This window comes from Labeo rohita, chromosome 15 (genome assembly GCF_022985175.1).
Source record: "Labeo rohita strain BAU-BD-2019 chromosome 15, IGBB_LRoh.1.0, whole genome shotgun sequence".
NCBI classification, from domain to species: Eukaryota; Metazoa; Chordata; class Actinopteri; order Cypriniformes; family Cyprinidae; genus Labeo; species Labeo rohita.
The window spans coordinates 38,121,684-38,140,950 of NC_066883.1; the positions used below are offsets into that span (position 1 = coordinate 38,121,684).

At 32.9% G+C, this 19,267-nt stretch overlaps 1 protein-coding gene across 1 annotated transcript in view; it reads right to left on the reverse strand.

Moving 5' to 3' along the window:
* The window catches only part of LOC127177621 (cGMP-dependent 3',5'-cyclic phosphodiesterase), a 183,257-nt gene that overhangs the window by 139,854 nt on the left and 24,136 nt on the right, over nucleotides 1–19,267 (reverse strand). The window lies entirely within an intron of this gene.

Consider the following 19,267-nt stretch of genomic DNA (forward strand, 5'->3'; position numbering starts at 1 on the left):
CGCATTCAGAACCACACAAAATCACGTCTTACTGTTTGTGTTTAATTGTTAACGTCGCTAATTCTGTAGTAGAAATGTGCAATTGGAGCAACGTGTGTAAATCGAGGTGGATAACAGTCTGATCTTGTTACGGTTTGTTTACAAACTGAGGATGATGGACTGCAACAATGTTAAATCATGCTAGAAAAATGCTAACAACAAGTTACTATGCTACTTCATGTTGGCAATGTGCTAGTCATGCTAGCAACACATTAAACCATGCTAGAAACATGCAAACAATATGTTAATCATTCTAGCAACATAATATATGCTATCAATGTGCTTGTCACGCTAGTAGCATGCTAACTCATGCTAGCTAACAAAAAGCTAACAATGTCAAATCATGCTAAAAATGCTAACATGTACCAACTTGCTAACAAAATACTAATTCAACCTTGTATGTGCTAGTCATGCTAGCAATACTTAAAATCATGCTAGAAACATGCTAATAAATGCTATCAATGTGCTTGTCATGCTAGTAGCATGCTAACTTATGCTAACAAAATGTTAACAACGTCAAATCGTGCTAAAAAAATGCTGACATGTACCAAAATGCTAGCAAAATTATGCTTAATAATGCTAACAACATGCTAATTCAATCTATTTATCTGTTAGTCAGGCTAGTAAAATGCATACAACATGCCATCAACACGCTACATAATGCTAGCAATGTCTTAAAACATGTTAACGCCATGTTTTAAAACATGCTAGAAACATGCAAACAATGTTAATCATGCTTGCAACATGCTAATATATGCTATCAATGTGCTTGTCATGTTAGTAGAATGCTAACTCATGCTAACAATGTCAAATAATGCTAAAAAATGCTACCATGTACCAAAATGCTAACAAAATGCTAATTCAACCTGGTACATGCTAGTCATGCTAACAACACGTAAAATAATGACAGAAACATGCAAACAATGTTAATCATGCTAGCAACATGCTAATATATGCTATCAATGTGCTTGTCATGCTAACAATGTCAAATCATGCTAAAAATGCTAACATGTACCAAAATGCTAATTCAACCTTGTATGTGCTAGCCATGTTAGCAACATTAAAAATCATGCTAGAAACATGCAAACAATGTTAATCAGGCTAGCAACATGCTAATATATGCTGTCAATGTGCTTGTAATGTTAGTAGCATGCTAACTCATGCTAACAAAATGCTAACAATGTCAAATCATGCTAGCAAAGTCATGCTTAATAATGCTAACAACATGCTAATTTTTGATAACAATGTGTAAATAATGCTAACAACATGCTAATTTAATCTATTAACGTGCTAGTCATGCAAGTAAAATGTAAACAACATGTCATCAACATGCTAAATCATGCTAGCAATGTGTTAATAATTGTTAACGGCATGTTAAATCATGGTAGCTATGTACTACTACATGTTAGCAACATTCTAACAACATGTTGGAACATTAGCAATGTGTCAAATTATACTAGCAGCATGTTAAATAATGCAAGCAAAATGTTAAAACATTAGCAACATGTTAAAACATCCTAACAACATGCTAATTCATGTTAGCAGCATGTTAAAACATGTTGACATTATTTAGAATCTTGCTAGCAACATGCTAAATAATGCTAGCAATACACTAAAACGTGTTAACAAAATCTTAAAACATGGTAGCACCATGAAAATAATGAAAACATGCTAAAACATGTTAACAAAGTGTTAAAACATGGTGGCGACAAGCTAAAACATGGTAGCAATGTGTTAAATCATGCTAGCAACATGGTAAAACATGCTAGCATTAATTTGAATGTTGCTAACAACATGTTAAATCATCCTACCAACATAGTAAATCATGTTAGCAACATGCTAAATAATGCTAGCAACATACTAGAACATGCTAACAACGTCTTAAAACATGGTAACATAAAAATCATGTTAACATGTTAAAACATGTTAGTAAAGTGTTAAAACATGGTGGTGACAAGCTAAACCATGGCAGCAACATGCTAATTCATGTTAGCAGCATGTTAAAACATGATAGCATTCATTTGAATGTTGCTAACAACATGTTAAATCATCCTACCAACATGGTAAATCATGTTAGCAGCATGTTAAAACATGTTGACATTATTTAGAATCTTGCTAGCAACATGCTAAATAATGCTAGCAATATACTAAAACGTGTTAAAAACATCTTAAAACATGGTAGCAACATGAAAATAATGAAAACATGTTAAAACATGTTAACAAAGTGTTAAAACATGGTGGCGACAAGCTAAAACATGGTAGCAATGTCTTAAATCATGCTAGCAACATGGTAAAACATTAACAAAGTGTTAAAACATGGCAACAACATGCTAATTCATGTTAGCAGCAAGTTAAAACATGCTAGCATTAATTTGAATGTTGCTAACAACATGTTAAATCATCCTACCAACATGGTAAATCATGTTAGCAACATGCTAAATAATGCTAGCAACATACTAGAACATGCTAACAACATCTTAAAACATGGCAACATAAAAATCATGTTAACATGTTAAAACATGTTAGTAAAGTGTTAAAACATGGTGGTGACAAGCTAAACCATGGCAGCAACATGCTAATTCATGTTAGCAGCATGTTAAAACATGTTAGGATTCATTTGAATGTTGCTAACAACATGTTAAACCATCCTACCAGCATTTTAAAACATGGTAACAACATAAAAATCATGCTAACATGCTAAAACATGTTGGCAAAATGTTAAAATATGGTGGTGAAAGCTACAACATGCCAGCAACACACTAATTCATGTTAGCAGCATGTTAAAAGATGATAGCATTATTTAGAATGTTTGCTAACGTTAAATAATTCGAACAACATTGTAAATCATGTTAGCAACATGCTAAATAATGCTAGCAACATACTAGAACATGCTAACAACATCTTAAAAAATGGTAACATGAAAATCATGCTAACATGTTAAAACATGTTCATGTTAAAACATGTAATTCATGTCAGCAGCATGTTAAAACGTAAGCATTATTTTGAATGTTGCTAACAACGTTCATCCTAGCAACATGATAAATCATGTTTGCAACATGCTAGAACATGTAAACAGCTAAAAGCATGGTAGCAACATGCTAAAACATTTTAACAGAGCGTTAAAACATGGTAATGACAAAATAATTCATGTCTGCAGCACATTAAACCATGTTAGCATTATTTAGAATGTTGTTAGCAACATATTAAATCATGTTAGCAACATGCTAAATAATGCTAGAAACATACTAGAACATGTTAACAGCTAAAAGCATGGTAGCAACATGCTAAAACATTTTAACAAAATGTTAAAACATTGAAATGACAAGCTAATTCATGTTAGCAGTGCGTTCACAACATGCGTAAACATTTAGGCAATGTTATAGAACTAAAACTGTTGAACCTCATGCTTTTCAAAGTCATTTCAAACTTTTAAACAAGGCTTTGTGAAGCTGAGTTTGTTGGGAACTGAGCTGAATGTGCTGGACTGCACGTTACCGATGATTTCCGTCTTCAACTGAAGCAAAAACTCAGATCAAGCTAACAGAGAAACATCAACAGGAAGGAGAAGCTCACGGTGACTCTGACATGGAAAGGAGATGTTTGAGGACGTCCATCTCCTCCACGAGAACTCACTGATTCGTAATCACAAGAAACACAGGCGCCAATCTTTGCGTGTGGTTGTTGCTAAGTAACCATGGCTGGTCAGTGAGGAGTGTCATGGAGACGGATTGGACGCTCGATCAGGGCTCAAACACGTCCGTCTGTCTGTCTGACGCTTTCTCTCAACACAAGACATTGATCCGCTCATTGTTCGTTTCTAATTATGAAACATTGTTGCGACTCTGAATTCTGATTGGATGAGCTGCACCTGTGACACACGTCTGTATCAATGTTGCTGTGTTGCTTGGCAACCAAAACAGCCAAAAGTTACATTCATCAACTACATGGAAAAATAATTTATTTAGGACATTTATATTAATAAACTAAATAAAAAAAAGAAGAATTTAATGGTATTTTATTTCATTTTTTTCTACTAGGCAATAAAATTGTATGCCTAAAAATTAACAGAAAATTATCATTTTTATCTCATTAATAAATATTTATCTTGTATGTACTAATTTACTCCATTTGCATTATTTTATATTTATTGTACTTATTGCATTTAACAAAATGAAAATAAATTTAAAAAGAAATATAACTTACTGCACTTATTTTGCTCTGTTTTTGCAATTTAGGTTATTAATATTAATAAACTGAATAAATGCATATATAAATATTTTTTATTTAATTTTAATTATATTTTTCTCATGACAAATTTCTTGTGATGTTTGTTGTCAATTTGGATAAAAGCATCTGACAAATGAAAATTTGTAATTTTATCTATGTTAATAATAAACATTAATATTTTTATCACTATTTTTTTAAATCTTAATATTTTTTTTTTCTTGTTAATACTAATTTACCTTATTTTCACTACAATTGTTTTACATTTATTGTACTTATTTTGCTCTGATTTGGCAATACAATCCACATAAAAAATAAATAGAATAAAAAAACAAACTGAATAAACATGAATAATATATTTATTTTATATTTGTATAATGACAAATTGATTAAAATCTTACTTGTACGTCAATTTGGATAAATGTGTATGCTAAAAAATAAACATAAATGTATTATTTTTATCTCATTAATAAATATTTATCTTGTATGTACTAATTTACTTCATTTGCATTATTTTATATTTATTGTACTTATTGCATTTAGAAATGAAAATACATATAAACAGAATACATATAGAAAAATGTGCTTTTTTATTTTCATTTTGTTAATACTAATTTACTCAATTTACACCATTTTTTATTTAATTTTAATTATATTTTTCTCATGACAAATTTCTTGTAATGTTCCTTTTCAATTTGGATAAAGCATTTGACAAATGAAAATTTATATTTTTTTCTATTTTAATAATAAACATTAATATTATTGTCTTAATAATTTTTTTACATTTTAATGATTTTTTAAAATCTTTTTAATACTAATTTACCTTATTTTCCTTTAAAAATAATTTACCTTTGCTCTGGTAAATTTTTTCCATATAAAAAATAAATAATAAATAAAAAAAACAAACTAAATAAACATGAATAATATATTTTTTTATATTTTTATAATGACAAATTGCTTTAAATCTTCCTTGTAAGTCGATTTGGATAAATGTGTATGACAAATAAACGTAAATTCATTATTTTTAATTATATTTAATTATTTTTATCTTGTTAATACTAATTCACTCCATTTGCACTGTTATTTTACATTTATTGCACTTATTTTGCTCTGCTTTGGTTATATAAATGCACATTAAAAATGAAAATGAAATGTTAAAAGTATAGAGAGAAAGGAACAAGTGATGAATGATGGAACAAAAGGGCTCAATATGAATTCATCAGGATGTGTGCGATGGTTCTGATTGTCTGGATGGGATGAATTATTAGAGCAGAGCAAATCGTGATGATCTGGAGCCGGAGGCAAAAACGACACTGAGCATTTATCTTTAAACTTCTTGAGACGCACAACTGAACACATAAAAGCTGATCAGAGAGAGTCATCTGAAGAGAGAATGAAGATCAGAAGACACACAGACAGATGGAGATCGACTCCGCTCATCCAGACTGAAAAACACAGAAAACATCAGAAACAGAGAGGAAGATCCTCCAGATCAGCCATTCTCAATGGATTTGGCTTCACGGTGGATTTTACAAGTGACAACAAGTGGAAATCAACAGACTGCACTGCAAAATGATTTCTTATTCATTACTTCTGCCTTGTTTTCCAGTATGAATATTATTAAATCAAGATAATCTTGTTTTCTGATCATGTATAAGTGAGCTTATGCCTAAAACAAGACAGTTTATGTCAAAATATCTGTCAGTAGGGACAGAAAAATAAACTTCATTCAAAGGGAATAGAAGATTATTGTTTTGACCTCACTGACAGATCACGAACTTTTGATATTTGATCATTTTGGTTATTTTACATTTCTTGCACTTTTTTAATTTAATTGCACATAAAAAATGTACATAAAATATAAAAATGTAAACTGAATAAATATAAATAAATGTACATTATAATTATATTTATTTATTTGTTTATTATTAGTTACTAATTTACTCCACCTGCACTATAGTTTATTTATTGATTATTATTTATTGTACTTGTTTTGCACTGCTTTGGCAATACAAATGCGCACTATAAACGTAAAGAAAATAAAAAATATTAACATAAATACAAAAAAAGTTATGTTATGCAATATTATTTTGTTTTATTTTAGTTCTTCTTATGACAAATTGTTTGAGATGCAATTTGTAAGTTGATTTGTATAATGTAGATTTATCATTTTATGAATATAAGTGACCACAAACCATAAGTGTCAATTAAAAAATAAATAAATAAATAAATAATCTTTTCATTGATGTATAGTTTGTTATGATGATATTTGTCTGAGATACAACTTGAATTTGAAAATCTGGAATCTGAGGGTGCAAAAAAATAATAAATATTAAGAAAATCACCTTTAAAGTTGTCAGAATTAAGTTCTTAAAAATGCATATTATTAATCAAATAAGTTTTGATATATTTACGGTAGGAAATTTACAAAATATCTTAATGGAACATGATCTGTAGTTAATATCCCAATGATTTTTGGCATAAAATAGAAAAAAGAAAAATCAATAATTTTGGTGATTGCTAAAATTAAAAAATAATTTTTACATTTTTTACATTTTTAAAAATAAATTTTTAGAGATGCACATTATGCACATTAAAAATCACATAAAAATTAAAAAGAAAATTGTTTCTTTAGCATGATTTTTTACAAATCAAGGCAAGAATTGAAGAGCAAAAAAAGACAGATGAATGAAAGAGTGAAGGTGGACAGCTGCTGATAGAGTTATTGATCGTCCTGATAGCTGTGATTGATCTCACTGACACTGACACGCGTCTGTCAGAACCTGTGTGTGTGTGTGTGTGTGATTTCATGTGCTTGAGTTCATTTACACACATCGCTCGGCAGCCCTTCAGCAGCATTCATTCACAAACATCGCTCTTGCTCTCATTCGCCGCCGGCGACAGCGAAGCAACGAAACCAGCAGAATCAAATGAAAATCAACTCAGAAAGCTAACAAGTGTTAATAGCACAGTCATTCTCCTAACATGCACTGCTGGAGGGGCCGTCGACTTATATTTGCATTTTTCACACCTTAAGATTCAATCTCTGCGTGATACACACACACACACACACACACACTCTCTCTCTCTAATATACATGTGATGAAGGATTAGCGTGTGAATGCATGCTCTAACGTGTTCAGAGGATGGGAAAAATCTGCTGTGTGCGTATGTGAGATTCACTGCATTGCTCAGTTTAAGTATTTAATTATTAAAGTACAGTAATGATGATAATATGATTAAAAAAGAAGCACCAACGTGCAATAATGACACGCATTTACTAATAATAATCATAACACACACAGTTCTTCTGATCACTGATCAGACTCATTAGTGAAACTATAGGCCATTTATGGTTGCCAAGCAACATAATGATCAAAGATCTTCTAGGAACGACTGATTAGTGCATTAAGAATCGGATGCCATATTATAACCGGTCTGAATGCAGTTCAATGAAAATTTCAAAAAAGTATGCTCTATAATTTTTAATAGTTTATAAGAAGTCTCTTCTGCTCACCAAGACTGTATTTATCTGATCAAAAATACTGTAAAATAGTGAAATATTATTCTAATGTAAAACAGCTGTTTTTCAAGTGAATATCTGTTAAAATGTAATTTATTTCTGTGATGCAAATCTGAATTTTCAGCATCATTACTCCAGTCTTCAATGTCACATGATTCATCAGAAATCATTCTAATATGCTGATTTGCTACTCAACAAACATTTATGATTATTAGCAATGTTGAAAACAGTTGTGCTGCACAATATTTTTGTGGAAACCATCATACATTTTATTTTTCAGGATTCACAGATGAATAGAAAGTTCGAAAGAACACATTTATTTGACATAGAAATCTTTTGGAACATTTAAAAATTAATGAAAGTAATAATTTATTAAAAAAAAAAAAAAAGGAAATCACAACGACCCCAAAATTTCTAGTGTAGGCTTTATAAATAATGTTTTGTATTTTATTCTCAGTTTCAGCAGTAATACTCCAGCCCACACTCAGTCTGAGCTCATTAACGAACAGGTAAACATTCCTCATGTATTAATTAATGTTTTGGTTAATTGTAAAATGCAGAAGAGCTGAAACCAATTCAGCAACACTGATGAATACTATTCTTCTCCAGTTCCAAGAGCAAAAAAAACAACAATAAACGTTTGTCTGGAGTTTGATCATATAAACCTGTGATGAGAAATGAATGGAAATAACATCTGGCTGAGTTCTTCCAGGTCCCTCAACACACACACACACACCTGATCGCTTTGTGGCAAAAACACAACAATGCAACAGTTAAACACCCATGAGCATCTGCAAGCACAGGTCTCTCTCTCTCTCTCTCTCTCTCTCTCTCTCTCTCTCTGTCTCTGGTTGTTGTTTTTCAGTGTTGAGCTCTGGAGATCCTCCTGTGTGGGTTTGTGATTATTTTAGACTCATTTTAAACATGCACTACATACAAAACACCACCTACATCCACAGCAACATCCTGCCTCTGTGTGTGCGTGAGTGTGTGTTTACCAAAAGCAGTGGCCGCAAAATTGGTTTGCTAAAAAAAAATGTCTGAGCTGCAATAATAGTTAATTTGCCGTATATCCTTAAGTGTGTGTGTGTTGATAGAGTGTGTGGTGAATGGAACAATAAATATGTGGATTGAGGGATGTGGGGGTGTATTATGGGCTGGATCACCGTGGCAACATGTTGAAGATTCTAGAGCACAGAAACCTGTGGATTCAACTAGAGACTCTGATACACACTGACATCTAGTGGATGAAAAACACACACACGCACACACACACACAAATATTGATCTAATCAGGATTCACAGTCTGAATCAGAACAGAACATCATAATACTTAGAAACAAAGTGAAAAAATCATATTAAAACTACAATTTGAAAATTAAAAACCAAAATATATTAAAATGTATACATTTAATTTGAACTATTTGCCAGAGAAACATTTCTCATTTTCATTTAGTTTAACCTTGTGTGCTAAAATAACTAAAATAAAAATGAAAATGTATATTATATAAAGGCTAATAAAATGGCATAAAACCTAAAATACTAAAACTTTATATAAAATTAAAATTAAACCTGCTAAAATTACTAAAAAGTAACTAAACCAGAAACACATAAATAGAAATATTTTTTTAAAAATGTATACTATAATCCTACCTTATTTACATCTAAAAGGTTCATAGTAATACCTTTTAAGAAGTCTTTTATGCTCATCAAGGGTGCATTTATTTGATCAAAAATACAGAAAAAAATCTGTAATATTGCAAATGTTATTACAATATAAAATAATGGTTTTTAGTTTAATATGGTTTAAAATATAATTTATTCCTGAGATGCAAAGCTGAATTTTCATTGTGACACTTAAGACTAAGAGTAACAGCTAACAAAAATTTTGTTTTGCATCACAGGAATATATCATATTGTAAAGTATATTAAAATAAAAACAACAAAATTATTATAAATACATATGACAGCCCAGAAAACATTAAGTAACTCAAACACCCCTTTAAAAAAAATAAGGTTAAGCTTCTTAAAACACTCTAACTCAGGAGCAGGACAAAGGCATGTTGTATTTGTAAAGGTACAATTTTTGCACATTTTTTCTAATAATGTACATTAGATTTTGGAATGTACAGTTATATTTTCTAGTGGAATTAGGCATGAAATGTCCATCTGCAATGCTGCTGCATTAAACTGACCTCTGATCACACGAGCATGTGAATGTCCGTTTCGCCATCATCACATGACTGTAGTTTATAATGCCGTTATCTCGCTCCGGCAGTTCTCCTGTGGAGCTCTGAACACCTGCTGGGATTTTGGGAATATTTTCATACAGGTTTTAATAGGTTCTTTAGAGCGACAGAGGCGCTGCAGGCCTCAGGGAGCTTCACGCACGTTCTGATAACGCTAAATGCACATTTACACACAATCTGGATGTACGAGAGCAGATTACAGAAAACACACACTGAACAAAGAGATTCGTCCACATGTCAAATTCCCTGCGTGTGTTTCCCTGGCTGATCTCATCAGGAAACCCTGAGTCTAAAGAAACTTCATTTGACTGTGACTTTGAACTCGGACGCTTTGAGGATTTTCGGCGGACTTTGGCATCTACGCTAACGGAATATTAAGAACCTGTGAATGTGGAAAACGCCTATTAACAAGCTGAACGTGAAAATTTTTTTACTCAAGACCAGACACCCCAGGTGAATATAGGGTAAAAAAAAAAATAAACTAACAGATACCATCAGACTGAAATGTTAGGCTTAAATATTAGGGTTTCCGAAGATTTAAAGACCTTTCTAACACCAAGTAAAGAACATTTAAGGACCAAACTGAAGGGAATACAATATATTCTATTGATGTAAATGTCTACAGAGAAAAAAATTTGGTTGCATTAGCAACAGTTTAAAAATACAGATATCCAGTACTTTTTAAGTAAAAAGTAAAAAGCTCAACTACCTTCCTACTTTTGTTGTTTTTCCAGTGCAAATGTCTAAAGGTTCTTAAATCAAGATACATTTACCTGAGAAGCTACATTGACAGAGGATAAGTTGTTTGATTAAAACTGAGTTTGTGATTAAAACAAGAAAATATCTCTTCCAACAGGCTCAGAAAAACTTACTTCAAAGGGAAAATACATTTTCATTCCCCATTGACAGATATTTGTTCTTGTATTAAGCATAAACTTACTTAATTTTGTTCAATTTCTCATTTGCAACTTCATTTTGGAGCCTTGAGTTGAGGATATTTAGATATTTGTACTGGAAATCAAGACAAAAATACTAAGGAAGATAATTTTTTGCAGTGCATGCAAAATGTCATGCCATGATTTTATAAGTGCAAGACTTTCTGCTCTTTTTAAGACTATTTTAAGCCTTAATTTGTGTAACTTTTTTAGGACCAGCCGAAGTGCTGAATATGCAAATTATGCATTATATAATAAAACATGCATTAATTTGCCTACATTTCCAGAACAGCAATTTAAACATTGGTTCAAAATTTTTATTTTGTTGACATATTAGAGTTAAAAGTTTTTACTGTAGGGATTTTGGATTTCTCTTTTTATTACTCCTTAAATGACAAAATGCTGTCGACAGACAGAAAAATGCATTTTCAGCATGCTTTAATAAACATATAAACGTATGAAAAACCTTCAGAATATAGAGAGGAATGAAACTTGCTGAAGTAGAGAAACAAATGCACTGCCACTGAAGATATGTATTTTCACTATGTTTTTAAGAAATAAAATGTTGTATAAATCAGTGTGAATGATATATGAACAAATCCCTCAGTAAAAACCTTCAGAATATAGACAGGAATAAAACCCTAAGTTTTGGTGTATGTAAGTGCTGCTGAATTAAAAAAAACAAACTCACTGCCTTTAAAGATATTCATTTTCGCCATGTTTTTTAGGAACAAAATGTTGTATAAATCAGTGTGAAGGATATATGAACAAACCCCTCAGTATAAACCTTCAGAATATAGAGAGGAATAAAACCCTACATTCTGGTGTATGTAAGTGCAAGTGTAAGTGAAGTGGAGAAAAAAAAAACTCACAACCTTCGAAGATATGCATTTTTGTCATGTTTTTAGAAATAAAATGTTGTATAAATCAGTGTGAATGATATACGAACAAACCCCTCAGTAAAAACCTTCAGAATATAGAGAAGAAAAAAACTGTAAGTTTTAGTGTATGTAAGTGCTGCTGAAGTAGAGAAACAAACTCACTGCCTTTAAAGATATTCATTTTTCGCCATGTTTTTAGGAATAAAATGTTGTATAAATCAGTGTGAATGATATATAAACAAACCCTTCTTTAAAAACCTTCAGAATATAGAGAGGAATAAAGCTCTAAGTTTTGGTGCATGTAAGTGCTGCTAAAGTGGAGAAACAAACTTACAACCTTCGAAGATATGCATTTTTGTCATGTTTTTAGAAATAAAATGTTGTATAAATCAGTGTGAAGGATATATGGACAAACCCCTCAGTAAAAACCTTCAGAATATACAGAGGAATAAAGCTCTAAGTTTTGGTGTATGTAAGTGCTGCTGAAGTGGAGGAAAAAACGTTTAAAGATATGTATTGGAATGGAAAGCCCAAAATCTCAAAATTGACAAGTGCATGAAAAATCAATCTTTTTGCCTTTTAGTCTCCTTGCCTTAAAGCCCAAAGACTTCTAAAAGTCAAAAGCTGAAATGTGTTAAAATGTGAAATAAACTCTACAGGCAGTGGAAGCGGATTTTAATTTCCCCTCCGGTACAGAATATAGGCCACGGCATTTCCCTCGCGCTCCGTTCTGGAAGGACAGGGAGCCAAAATTCTTTCATCATTAGCAAATTAATGCAAAGAAAAATCAAAGAACAATGTGACACTTCAAAGAGCTTCTGACGGTCACAAACAAACAAAATCCCTCCGGGAAACCAGAGTCCCCAAAGAGGAACGATACGCAGAATTACTCGCATCTCTCATTTCATGAAGACAACGGTGCTTTTGTTGAAGTTGAGTGAGTGACGTCATGTTCTGCACCTGCGCTTGTTGTTTTTAGCTGTGGGTTTTTGCCACGACAGTTCTGATTAGACTGATTGTTCACACATCTTGTGTGACGACCATCATACAATAGAACAATCAGGATGTTGTCAAGCTCAAGCACACACACACACACACACACACACACACACTGCAGCAGCAAGGATATATGCAGCTCGACAGCGACTGGTAAGACCATTTAGTCTCTGTGTGTCACGGCTCTAACGTGTGTTTGTATGTCCTTCCACACTTATTTGGCTACAGAAGCTTCATCTGTCACCTTGGTTTAACATCTGTCCTCATGCATTAAAACATGTGTATGAACGTCTTTGTGTGTGTGTGTAAGCCGCTAAACTCTCGCTGCAGGTGACGTCTGACCAGAGGCGAAACGTTTTCTGCTTGGATGATGTCAGCGTGACTTTGACCTCCTGAAATCGCTCCCTGTCTCCCTCTCAATCTGTTTCTATCTTACTGCTGATGCATTTAATTCTCATGAACATCTGGGTGAATCTCAGAGCATGTCCAAGACAAAAGCAAATAAAATAAGAATGCATGTTACGTGCAAAGATTTTGTCTTCAAATTGTGGCATTGCTTTAAACACATTAATGCATTGTTATTAATACATTAATATGCTATAATACATTTGTAAAGCTATATTTAAAGTATAAAGATAAAAATAAAAAATGTCAATTTCAAATAAATGCTGTTCTTTTGAACTTAGTATTCAACAAAGGGGTCCTGGAAAAATATAATGAAACAATATTGTGCTGCACAACTGTTTTCAACATTGATAATAATCAGAAATGTTGAGCATGCAGAGAATATAACATATAGCACCATAAAATAAAATAAATAGAATTGCACAAATAGCAATGGACTACCAATAGATGACTCTGAACATTAAACTGTGAGAAATACAGCATACATTATATTCATCTGTGAATCCTAAAAAATAAAATGTATGACAGTTTCCACAAAAATATGTAGCAGCACAACTGTTTTCAATATTTACAATAATCAGAAATGTTTGTTGAGCAGCAAATCAGCATATTAGAATGATTTCTGAAGGATCATGTGACACTGAAGACTGGAGTAATGATACTGAAAATTCAGCTGCGCATCACAGAAATAAATATTCACATATTCACATATTCACATAGAAAACAGCTGTTTTAAATTGAAATAATATTTCACAATTTTTACTGTATTTTTTTTATCAAATAAATGCAACCTTGAAAATCATTAAAAAATCCGAATTATTTTAAACTTTTGAATAGTGTAGTGTGTATGTATATTTAATTTATTAATACTATTACTATTAATATTATTATCTTGTGTATATTGTTTCAGATATTTTTTTTTTTAAATAAACTGTAAGAGCATTAATTGCATTAATGAGGATCATATTTAAGAATAATAATTATTAAAATGAGATATAACATGAAAGTTAAATCAGTTACTTAATTTTAATGCAATGCAAGTATATGCTTTATCTATGCTTCACTTTCCAGGACATGAAAGTACCAATTACTGACTTACAGCTGCATGTTACCATATGAAAAATTAACCATATATGTGTTTTAGCATCTTGGACTGATATGAATATCGGATCACACTCAGATGAATGAATTAGTCTCAACTCCTTGAGCAGATCCAGAACAGTGAATGTGTTTAAAGATGCTGAGACGAGATGAAAAGCTTCATAGCGTTAAACATCTCCAGACTATCCATTACTAAATAATGATTCCTAACGGAGGATAAAAATACCCCCACAAACTGTTAATTAACTTCTTATTCTCTCACACTGTATTCGCTTTTTCAAGGGTTTTTGTAAGGTTGTCTTCTCTGACATTTTATAATGAAAGAGTAAAAGAAACTCATACTGTGTGAAACTCCCTCAAAGCCTCTTTTAACTCATTTATACGACTCATAATCACTTTCAAAGCGGTTCAGTAGCTCACTGAACCCTGCATTATAAAGCTCCAAAGCAGGTATAGCATCAAACCATGTGCTACTAAAATGATTTTTAGCGACAGACAATTAATCAAAAAGTTAATGCATTTAATTTACACACACTTTGAAAAGCCAAAAGTGACATGTTTGCAACAAACAAATTCATCATTAAGGCTTCCTCCAGTGAAAAAGTCCATCTCCTGTTGTCTCTCTCATCAAAATCCAGCCACATATTTGCTCAGAGCTGTTTTGGCTTGTAAACGGTGCTTGATCTTTGCAGATTTCTCTCTTGATTCAGACCAGACTACTTTTGCACCAAAGCAAGCGTTATTATGGATTATGAACTCAATGTATTTTAGTTAAAAACATCTTGATGGATTTGTTTCATCTTTTGTCTTTCAAGATGTGAACTGATGGACTGGAGTGATGTGGATTACTGTGGATTATTGTGATGTTTTTATCAGCGGTTTGGACTCTCATTCTGACGGCACCCATTCACTACAGAGGATCCACTGGTGTGTGTGTAGACATAAGTGTGTGTGATTGTGTGTTTAGCTGCAGTGCTTGTCACGTGTTCAATGGCTCGTAAGCAGGAACACAGATCTGAAGTGAATGTGTGTGCTTCCTGCGGCGTTCTCCTGCAGTGTATTTCCTCGCTGCGGTCAGTGAATTATTAAAAAACAGAAATCAGACATTTATAGCCTCGCTTGCGTTTGCCCGACCTGCTGAAGTCCTCGTTCCCTCAAAGAGTCAAAGATTCGGCGAAGCGACAGCTCCAGTCAGAAACAATCACTTCCAGCTACTACATGAATACAAATACAAGTCAACAGTGGCTGACGCTAACAAACACTGAAATCCACGCAGCCATGTTGACTAAACTAGAGAATACAGAGAATTTACCATATAGCACCATCCTTTAATAGAATTGTAGAAATAGCAATGGATGCCTCTGAACATTAAACTGGGAGAAATACAGCATACATATATTCATCTTGTGAATCCCGAAAAATAAAATGTATATATTGTGCAGCACAACTGTTTTCAACATTGCTAATAATCATAAACTTTGAGCGGCAAATCAGCATATTAGAATGATTTCTGAAGGATCATGTGACACTGAAGACTGGAGTAATGATGCTGAAAATTCAGCTGCGCATCACAGAAATAAATTAGAGTTTAACACATATTCACACAGTAAACAGCTGTTTGAAACTAGATAGTAAAGATCGTAGACAAACTTTAAATTGGCTTGAAAAGGCCTAGCCAGAAAGTTTTAAGTAGTTTTTAAAGCTTGACGTTTGAACGTTTCCAGTTTTAACTAGTTTGAAGTTTAGTTTTAAAGTTAGTTGCTAGGCTACCTTGGGTGGTTGCTAGGGTGTTGCTAGTGTACCCAGGGTGGTTGCTAAGGTGTTGTTATGCGGTTGCTAGGGAGGATGAGGTGGTTGCTAGGGTTTTGTTTTGTGGTTGCTAGGGTACCCACAGTGGTTGCAAAGGTGTTGCTATGTGGTTGCTAGGGTGTTACTATGCAGTTGCTAGGGTACTCAGGGTAGCTGCTAGGGTGTTACTAGCATGTTGTTAACATGATTAGTAAGTTACTAACATGTTGCTAGCATGTTTCTTACATGATTAGCATGTCGTTAGCATTATTTGCATGTTACTACCATGTTGTTAGCATGATTAACAACTTACTAGCATGTTACTAGGATGATTAGCAAGTTTTAACATGTTTGCATGATTAGCTAGTTAATAGCATGTTACTAGCATGTTTCTAGCATGATTAGCATGTCACTATCATGTTGATAGCATGATAAGCATGTTACTAGCATGATTAGCAATCATGTTGTTAGCATGATTAACAAGTTAACAAATTACTAGCATGTTTGTAACATGTTGCTAACATGATTAGCATGTCACTAGCATGTTGTTAGCATGATTAGCAAGTTACTAGCATGTGGCTAACATGTTTGTAGCATGCTGATAGCATGATTAGCATGTTACTAGCATGTTGTTAGCATGATTAGCTAGTTAGTAGCATGTCACTAGCATGTTTCTAGCATGATTAGCATGTCACTAGCATGTTGATAGCATGATAAGCATGTTACTAGCATGATTAACAAGTTTTAACATGTTTCTAGCATGATTAGCTAGTTAGTAGCATGTTTCTACTATGATTAGCACGTTGATAGCATTATTAGCATGTTACTAGCATGTTGTTAGCATGATTAGCTAGTTAGTAGCATGTCACTAGCATGTTTCTAGCATGATTAGCATGTCACTAGCATGTTGATAGCATGATAAGCATGTTGTTAGCATGATTAACAAGTTATTAACATGTTACTAGCATGATTAGCAAGCATGTTGTTAGCATGATTAACAAGTTAACAAATTACTAGCATGTTGTTAACATGTTTGTAACATGTTGCTAACATGATTAGCATGTCACTAGCATGTTGTTAGCATGATTAGCAAGTTACTAGCATGTGGCTAACATGTTTGTAGCATGTTGCTAACATGATTAGCAGGTTACTAACATGTTACTAGCATGATTAACAAGTTACTAGCATGTTGCTAACATGTTTGTAACATGTTGCTAACATGATTAGCATGTCACTAGCATGTTGTTAGCATGATTAGCAAGTTACTAACATGTTACTAACATGATTAGCAGGTTACTAGCATGTTGTTTTGATTTAGATTAGATTTTGTCAGTTGGAGTTTGAAGAGTCTCAGCTCATTTAAACATTCTGTCAATGAAAGTCTATGGGATTTTAAGTGGTTTTGATAGGCTGGATAGACCCGTCTGAAGATCTGGGCAGAGTTTGGTAGTTGTAGCTTTAAAAGTCTAGGAGAAGATACACTTTAAACTGTGGTCTCAAAAGAAGTAGTAGTTTAAACAAGACAACAGTAAGTTGACTTTTATAAGCCAACTTAATTAGAATAATATTTCACTATTTTTACAGTATTTTTTGATCAAATAAATGCAGTTTTGACCTGTAAAAATCATTTAGGTGATGATGAGCTAATCACGACCAAATATCAATCGACTTCATGTCAAATCCAAAAAAGCAACACTGTTGCCATGACAACTTAAATATAACCCCCTACGGCAAGAATAAGGGCCCTTATTGTCATCTCCTCCTCTCCTTCATCTCTCTTTATCTTTATTTAACAGCATCCTGACCTGACAGTTCCTGGTTTATCATCAGTTTGTCTCCGTATTTCATCATTCAACAGATGACTTTTATAAATGGTGTAACAGTGAACTGTCAATATTTAATGTGTTCTGAATATCAAACACACGTGTGTAAACAGCAGACGGGTTGTTAAAGGAATCATTATGAACGTTTATATTCCAGCTCTTTGAAGTCATACCTGTGACAAACAAACCAATAACCATCAAACAAAACATCATATGACTTCAGAAGAGCCATGGTGACTAAATGCTGTTGATGTATTTTATTAATATTTTACATTCGTTTTATTTTGATATTTTCGTTTTAATTTTAATAATTTTGTGTGCTTTTGTCATTTTTATTTATTTATTTACTTACATATTTTTAAATGTTTTCATTAATTAAAGATGAGAAATGTTGCTTTAGCAACTAGATGAAATAAAATAAGTTTAGATTTAATACAATTTCAGTAGAAGTTTTTTTCATTTAAAGTAAAAGTTGTTTTTTTATGATTTTAGTTTTAGTTAACTGTAAGTGAAAAGAGCTGCGATTTAGTTTCTGGATGAATTATTTCTTTACTTCTGAGAACAGTAACAGTGTTTCCTCAAGCTTCTTAAAATCAGAAAGAAATGTTTGTTGAGCAGCAAATCAGCACATTAGAATGATTTCTGAAGGATCGTGTGACACTGAAGACTGGAGTAATGATGCTGAAAATTCAGCTGCGCATCACAGAAATCAATTAGAGTTTAACACATATTCACATAGAAAACAGCTGTTTAAGACTAGATAGTAAAGTTCGTAGACAAACTTTAAGTTGGCTTGAAAAAGCCCAGCCAGAGTAAGTAGTTAAGTAGTTTTTAAAGCTTGACGTTTGAACGTTTCCAGTTTTAACTAGTTTGAAGTTTTGTTTAAAAATGTTAGTTGCTAGGCTACTTGGGGTGATTGCTAGGGTGTTGCTATGTGGTTGCTAGGATACCCAGGGTGGTTGCTAAGGTGTTATGCGGTTGCTAGGGAACTTGGGGTGGTTGCTTGGGAGGTTGCTAGGATACCTGGGGTGGTTGCTAGGGTGTTGCTATGTGGTTGCTAGAATACTCAGGGTGGTTGCTACGGTAACCAGAGTGGTTGCTAAGATTTTGCTATGTGGTTGTTAGGGTACCTGGGGCTGTTGCTAGGGTTTTGTTTTTGTGGTTGCTACGGTGTTGCTATGTGGTTGTTGGGGTGTTACTATGCAGGTGCTAGGATACTCAGGGTAGTTGCTAGGGTGTTACTAGCATGCTGTTAACATGATTAGCAAGTTACAAACGTGTTACTAGGATGATTAGCAAGTTT